The sequence below is a fragment of the Pavona decussata genome, unplaced genomic scaffold (genome assembly GCF_977016875.1).
Source record: "Pavona decussata unplaced genomic scaffold, jaPavDecu1.1 SCAFFOLD_19, whole genome shotgun sequence".
In the NCBI taxonomy this organism is placed as follows: Eukaryota; Metazoa; Cnidaria; class Anthozoa; order Scleractinia; family Agariciidae; genus Pavona; species Pavona decussata.
In genome coordinates this window covers 7,501-15,000 of record NW_028145442.1, presented here as the reverse complement: position 1 = coordinate 15,000, position 7,500 = coordinate 7,501, and the positions used below count along the sequence as shown (strand labels likewise).

The 7,500-nt window shown below is 48.6% G+C and overlaps 5 non-coding genes across 5 annotated transcripts; 1 reads left to right on the top strand and 4 right to left on the bottom strand.

The window, feature by feature from the left end:
• Positions 1–322: 322 nt before the first annotated feature.
• On the bottom strand, positions 323–486 carry LOC146486735 (U1 spliceosomal RNA). The gene has a single exon (XR_014858742.1). It is a non-coding gene; the product is annotated as a U1 spliceosomal RNA (small nuclear RNA).
• Positions 487–2,769: 2,283 nt separating this feature from the next.
• LOC146486734 (U2 spliceosomal RNA) lies at positions 2,770–2,961 on the bottom strand. Its single transcript, XR_014858674.1, has one exon. It is a non-coding gene; the product is annotated as a U2 spliceosomal RNA (small nuclear RNA).
• Positions 2,962–3,435: 474 nt separating this feature from the next.
• LOC146486733 (5S ribosomal RNA) lies at positions 3,436–3,554 on the top strand. The gene has a single exon (XR_014858809.1). It is a non-coding gene; the product is annotated as a 5S ribosomal RNA (ribosomal RNA).
• An 835-nt stretch (positions 3,555–4,389) lies between these two features.
• Positions 4,390–4,553, bottom strand: LOC146486732 (U1 spliceosomal RNA). The gene has a single exon (XR_014858741.1). It is a non-coding gene; the product is annotated as a U1 spliceosomal RNA (small nuclear RNA).
• A 2,301-nt stretch (positions 4,554–6,854) lies between these two features.
• LOC146486731 (U2 spliceosomal RNA) lies at positions 6,855–7,046 on the bottom strand. Its single transcript, XR_014858628.1, has one exon. It is a non-coding gene; the product is annotated as a U2 spliceosomal RNA (small nuclear RNA).
• Between the last annotated feature and the right edge of the window lie 454 nt (positions 7,047–7,500).

Genomic DNA, 7,500 nt, shown 5'->3' with positions numbered 1-7,500 from the left:
CGCTTTGTTCGTTTGTTCCTTCCTTCTCGTATTTAACACAGCTCCACGATCGCCCGCTCGACAGCTCAGTTCATTCATTCATTTCACGCTGCAAGTATATAACGTTGGAAAGCGTAAGTAATTGCCGTTCTCTCTTGTCGAATTCTAGGTACAGTAAAGCAACAGAAGGCCGTAAACAAAAGCAAACCTACCCTTTTTTCCTTTCTTGCTTGGCAATCACATAAATCACTCGCTGCTCTGCTCTTGCAACCGTCCGTACTCCATCTGAAACATAACAAAACAAAGCCGCGCGCGTGTTAGTTGAACATTAACTAGCAACCATCGGGGACTAGCGCGAACGCAGGTCCCCACTACCAGAAATTATACGCTCGAGTTACCCACATTTGGGGTAATCGCAAGGGTCAACCCAATCGAAGTGCAATGAAAGGGCCTCACCTTGAGAGGACTGCCTCCTTGATCACAGTACCTCCCGCGTCAGGTAAGTTTTTTTGTGTTTAAGGTGAATGGCCAGGCCCCCAGTGGGGTGGAGTGCAATGCCTGCCAGACAATACCGAATTATCCCAACGAGCAAATCGAACGAAGGGTTCACCTTAAACGGGAGGTGCACCAGCACGTCAAACTCACCGGGGGATCGAACCCCGCTCCCTACAAACATTGTTACAAGACAAACACAAACTAAACAAGACAGAACAAATCAACAAATAAAAACGCGAGAGGCACAACATGAACACACTCGCTCAAACACAGAAGCATAACAGGACGACACACTCACTCAACCAAACCGCCAACAAAACCAAACGACCACGACGACATCAACAACACCGCCCAAAACAACAGACCACGATGACAAAATAAACACCACTTGAGGACAGTACAACCAATCAAGGCGACCGTCCAAAGGACAAATCCAAAAAATACACACACTCAGGCAAGCCCAGTACAACCAACAAACCGCCAACAAAACCAAACGACCACGACGACATCAACGACACCGACCAAAACAACAGACCACGACGACATCAACGACGCCGCTCCACAATACCATCAACCCATTTGCTCCCGGAACCAACTTGAACACGAACTTTCCTCCTACGCCAATCAACAGACAAGATTTGCTGACGACGATACAAAAACTCCCTCGGAATAAGACGAACACCATCCCGAACATTAATACCCTCCTCAATCACAGTAACAACAGGGTCAGACAAAGCCTGCGAGTCAGACAAAGGAGTATTTACCACTTGACCATCTTGAAAACTCGCCGAATTCGGGGAGTAAGGCGTATAACACCACCGCAAAGTATCAATGTCAACAGGAGAACGATCAGGCTCACCAGGGGGATCAACAACAGGGGAAGCCTCGGCCAAAACACTCTGACTGGCATCAGCATTAGCTCCACCAGCTGCACCGGCCACGCCAGCTGCACTAACAGGACCAACCGCAGCACTATTCTCATCCGCCACACCAGCAACAGAACCAACCGCAGCAGCATTCTCACCCGCCACACCAGCAACCTCACTAACATCAGACGCGACAGAAGCACCATCATCTCCAACCACACTACTGGCAGGAGTATCATCCACACCACTGACCTCGCCAGCAGAAGCATCGTCCATACCACTGACCTCACCATCAGTAGAAGCGGCAGGAGCATACTCAATCTCACCAACATCATCCGCGGAGGGGCGAACAGGAACGTAAGGAACAGGAACGTAAGAAGGAACAGAGGCAGCAGCAGCTTCAGCCGGAGTAGGATCTGCCGAGGCAGCCAACTGAACAGAACCCCAAGCACGAGGAGCATTCTTACAATTTCTTGCCAAATGGCCAGACTGCAGACAGCGGCGACATTTACCCCTAAGGGGACAGTCCTTCGAGACATGACCACTCTTGTTACAGATATCGCACTCAACGGGTTGACCACGGTACCAGATTTTAACCAGAGAACCATCAATATCCAAGGAACGCGGGATACGGGACTTACGGACCATTCGAACAATACGAGTGCCAGTAGAAACAGTACTTAAATCCGGATAGTGCTGCATACTAACATCATGGACTTCACCAAAGGAACTCAAGACACGACGAAGAGCAGACGGATGAGACTCGAACGGATAATGGAACACCAAAACATTCTCCATCCTGGGGCCAGGTCTAACGACACGACACTGGACACTACCAACAGCAATAGAATCAGCAGACTCAACAGATAACTTGCCAGCACTGGAGACAAAGGTCACTTGGACATTACCACCAGGCACAAACTGGATGGACTCCACGGGGAAACGCGAATCAAACTTAGCATGAATACACTTTGCAATGTCAACACGACTCGCAGCAGACGGAAATTCAGTAACATTCAGAACCACGGTCCGCTGAAAAGGGCCCGACATCATGCTTAATAAGAAGTTAAGCACCACTCCGTATGGTCACCAAAACGGATGGGTGACCAAACACGTGTATAGCGAAAAAACGCCCAACAGACGCCAAAACGCCCACTTCGCCTGATTTGGGGACCAAAAAACCTTACCACAAAATGATAGGGCCTCCGGCCATACTCCCGCGTCAGGTAAGTATGAAATGCTTTGCGCCCCTCGACAACGGAAAAATTGCCTTACCCCTATATCCCTTGTGGTTTTTCTTTTAGTGGCCATCAGATCCGGGACTTGTCACTTCTCTGCGCTACCTCTACATACATCCTGTGGGGAGACAGACACACAAAGTTCAATTTCATTTCAATTCTGTTTTTTAGTTGAATATTTCTTCCCCAAGGGGAAGTGGGCCGCGCTCGGAGGTAGTGCTATACCGAGGCAACCCGTGGCTGGGACGAGGCAAGCCTCTTTTCCACAGCCCAGTTCCAAAAATCAGTTTAATATATGAGCTCCTCAATGAGCAGCGTATCAGATATTAAGCTGATAAGAACAGATACTACACTTGATCTTAGCCAAAAGGCCGAGAAGCGATGGCGAACAAGTCCGCGGAACGAAGGTTGGTTCTTGTTCCCTAGCCTCGAGATATGGTGGCCCGAAAACTGTCGCATTTCCAGCTCCTGTTGCAATGCTGGCCCGGTTTCTGAGCTGCACGCTGGGTTGTGACATTGTACTTTAACCCCCAACAGGGAAGAGACTCAACACGCCGCTGACCTACGAGCAAACTGGCAGTATTGAAAGCGACAAAGAGTCACGTCAGTTACCCGCTGACAATTTGTGTAAGAAAGTTAACAGAAAGTGATTTCGTGGAAACGAGGCCCTCGTAGGCGACTTACATACGTTGCTGATTTGCAGCTGATTCCGCGTTTCACGCGAGTTAACATGGCTAGCCACTCAAAAGAACGAAACGCGATCACTTTGTCACTTTCACGACCTACTCTAGGGAAAAAGCTAGATGTATCCTGTGACACCTTCCCTATAAAGCAGTAAATTTGCGCCCCTTTCTCTTGTCTACGACCATACCACAGGGAAAACACCGGTTCTCGTCCGATCACCGAAGTTAAGCCCTGTCGGGCGGGGTTAGTACTTGGATGGGTGACCGCCTGGGAATACCCCGTGTTGTAGGCTTTCCTTTTACGTTTCTTTGCGAGCAATCAACGATTTTGCCTTTTGCGAACGATCGATGCGGGCTTCTTGAAACAGTTCAGGGACAACATAAAAGGCCTACGATTCATTTAGACCGCAAAAAACCCATTCAAAAGCTCGAAGACTGGCGCAATGTGCGGTCCGAGTTCGTGAGCGCGCGAGAATGTTTAAATTTCGCCTATGACATCAAATTAACACTTTGTGACATCAAATTATTCGAAGCAACAATAACGGAGACGACACAAACTCGATTTGAATGAAATTCCAGCGCCTTTTAGACGTGAAAATCAAGTACACGGCAAGGAAAATCAAGCAATCATTCATTGAACTACAATCAAACACAACAAACAGCGTAATCTTTCCAACGGTTATTTAATAACGGTCGGAAAGACAGAAATTTTTTGCAACGAAACGACAACTTGAAAAGCTCATTCAACTAAACAAATCCAGCAACAAGAAAATCTACTCACGATTCAGACGAACTTCTTTCTGGCAGCGCTTTGTTCGTTTGTCCCTTCCTTCCCGTATTTAACACAGCTCCACGATCGCCCGCTCGACAGCTCAGTTCATTCATTCATTTCACGCTGCAAGTATATAAAGTTGGAAAGCGTAAGTAATTGCCGTTCTCTCTTGTCGAATTCTAGGTACAGTAAAGCAACAGAAGGCCGTAAACAAAAGCAAACCTACCCTTTTTCCTTTCTTGCTTGGCAATCACATAAATCACTCGCTGCTCTGCTCTTGCAACCGTCCGTACTCCATCTGAAACATAACAAAACAAAGCCGCGCGCGTGTTAGTTGAACATTAACTAGCAACCATCGGGGACTAGCGCGAACGCAGGTCCCCACTACCAGAAATTATACGCTCGAGTTACCCACATTTGGGGTAATCGCAAGGGTCAACCCAATCGAAGTGCAATGAAAGGGCCTCACCTTGAGAGGACTGCCTCCTTGATCACAGTACCTCCCGCGTCAGGTAAGTTTTTTTTGTATTTAGGTGGTCCACCAGGCGAAGTGCAATGCCCAGCAGCCATAGACACAAGATAAAGACAAAGACACAAGATAAATACGGACCACCAAGGAGAGGAAGCACCTCCATACGGAGCCGGCTCGCCAAACTACGCCGGGGAGTCGAACCCCGCCTCACCTACAGGAAAAGACGAGAACAACAGAAACCAGTACAACCAGAAAGAAAACAGGACGACACACTCACTTAAACCACGCAGGACACAAACCAACAAACCAACATACTCACTCAAAACAAACCGCAGAAACAGGAGGACTCAAACCAGAATTAAAGGCAAAACAAAGCAGCCAACCAAAACAAATGATGAAACAAACCACCGCAAACTCAAGGACGCCGCCGCCGCACAAGAGCATCAACCCATTGAGTCTTGTCCCCAACCAGAATACGTAACTTCTTCTTAGGAAAATCAGTAGCCACAATACGCTGACGACGAAGCACAATGTCCTTTGCAATAAGACAGTACGGAAAGTTAGGTAGTTCGCTCGGGTATCCAGACCTCACACCCTCTGGAACATACAAAATAACTGGATCAGCCGAAGAAACATCACCCTCCTCAAGCACAGTAACAGCAGGGCTTGACAAGCCAGACAAAGGGGTATTCACCACTTGACCATCAGGAAAATCGTCAGCAGAAAACTGACACTGAAATTGAGATTCCTCGCCAGCAGAAACATTCACATCAGCAGAAGCAGAATCAACCACATCACCACCCGACTTCTCAATAATATCAATGAGAGGACGATCAGACACTACAGGGGGGACAACAACAGCAGAAACTCCAGCCAAAACACTCTGACTGGCCTCAGGATCACCAACGTCACCATTAACCGACTCATCACCATCTACACTAGCAGAATCCTCATCACAGGCAGAAGAAGATTCAGCATTACCAACCTCCATCTTCCCATCATCCATACCCCAATTTTCATCCGCACCATATACACCAATAGCAAACGAAGGAGTCGGAGCCAATGAGGCAGACGCAGCAGGAACAACAGGGGGACGAGCAGGAACAGAAACAGCAGCAGCTTCAACGGGACGAGCAGGAACCGAAACAGCAGCACCTTCAGCGGGACGAGCAGGAACAGAAACAGCAGCAGCTTCAGCGGGACGAGCAGGAAAAGAAACAGCAGCAGCTTCAGCGGGTGTAGGATCCTGAGAGGCCACAGAAGAACCGGACGGCGGGACAGCATCCCCAGACGACGGCACAGTATCCCAGGCACGAGGAGCATTCTTACAATTGCGAGCCAGATGGCCAGGCTGCAAACAGCGACGACATTTGCCTTTCAAAGGACAGACTTTGGAGACATGACCACTCTTGCCACAGATGTCACATTCAACGGGCTGACCACGATACCAAACTTTCACCAAAACACCGTTAACATCCAAGGAGCGCGGGATACTAGCCTTGCGGACCATACGGACAATACGAGTACCAGTAGCGACAGTATTCAGGTCAGGATAATGCTGCATAGAAACATCATGTACTTCACCAAAGGAGCTCAAAACACGGCGTAAAGCAGACGGGTTGGACTCAAACGGGTAGTGGAACACAAGCACATTCTCCATTTTAGGGCCAGGCCTCACAACACGACACTGCACATTACCAATGGCGATGGTATCAACAGACTCAACAGAACGTTTGGCATCGCTGGAACGGAACGTGACTTGAACATGGCCGCCAGGAACAAACTGGATGGACTCTACTGGAAAACGGGACGAAAACTTCGCATCCACGCACTTGGCAATGTCCACTCGACTAGCAGTCGACGGGAAACCAGCAACATTTAGGACCACAGTCCGAAGAAAAGGCACCGCCATAACGCTCAACAAAAAGTTAAGCACCACTCCGTAGGGTTACAAAGTGGATGGGCGACCAACAGCGCAGGAACACCCCCACAAGGCCCACAATCTAGCGAGAGAAAGCAGGCCCGGGGAGCACACAAGGCGCCAATAAATCTGTAAAGCAACAGGCAACTGAAGCAAAACAGTAAAGACCAAGTCTTTCAACTTTTAACGGTCTGGATACTAGCCTTAACAGGATAAACCCGCGTCAGGTAAGTATGAAATGCTTTGCGCCCCTCGACAACGGAAAAATTGCCTTACCCCTATATCCCTTGTGGTTTTTCTTTTAGTGGCCATCAGATCCGGGACTTGTCACTTCTCTGCTACCTCTACATACATCCTGTGGGGAGACAGACACACAAAGTTCTATTTCATTTCAATTCTGTTTTTTGGTTGAATATTTCTTCCCCAAGGGGAAGTGGGCCGCGCTCGGAGGTAGTGCTATACCGAGGCAACCCGTGGCTGGGACGAGGCAAGCCTCTTTTCCACAGCCCAGTTCCAAAAATCAGTTTAATATATGAGCTGCTCAATGAGCAGCGTATCAGATATTAAGCTGATAAGAACAGATACTACACTTGATCTTAGCCAAAAGGCCGAGAAGCGATGGCGAACAAGTCCGCGGAACGAAGGGTGGTTCTTGTTCCCTAGCCTCGAGATATGGTGGCCCGAAAACTGTCGCATTTCCAGCTCCTGTTGCAATGGTGGCCTAGTTTCTGAGCTGCACACTGGGTTGTGACATTGTACTTTAACCCCCAACAGGGAAGAGACTCAACACGCCGCTGAACTACGAGCAGACTGGCAGTATTGAAAGCGACAAAGAGTCACGTCAGTTACCCGCTGACAATTTGTGTAAGAAAGTTAACAGAAAGTGATTACGTGGAAACGAGGCCCTCGTAGGCGACTTACATACGTTGCTGATTTGCAGCTGATTCCGCGTTTCACGCGAGTTAACATGGCTAGCCGCTCAAAAGAACGAAACGCGATCACTTTGTCACTTTCACGACCTACTCTAGGGAAAAGGCTAGATGTATCCTGTGACACCTTCCCTATAAAGCAGTA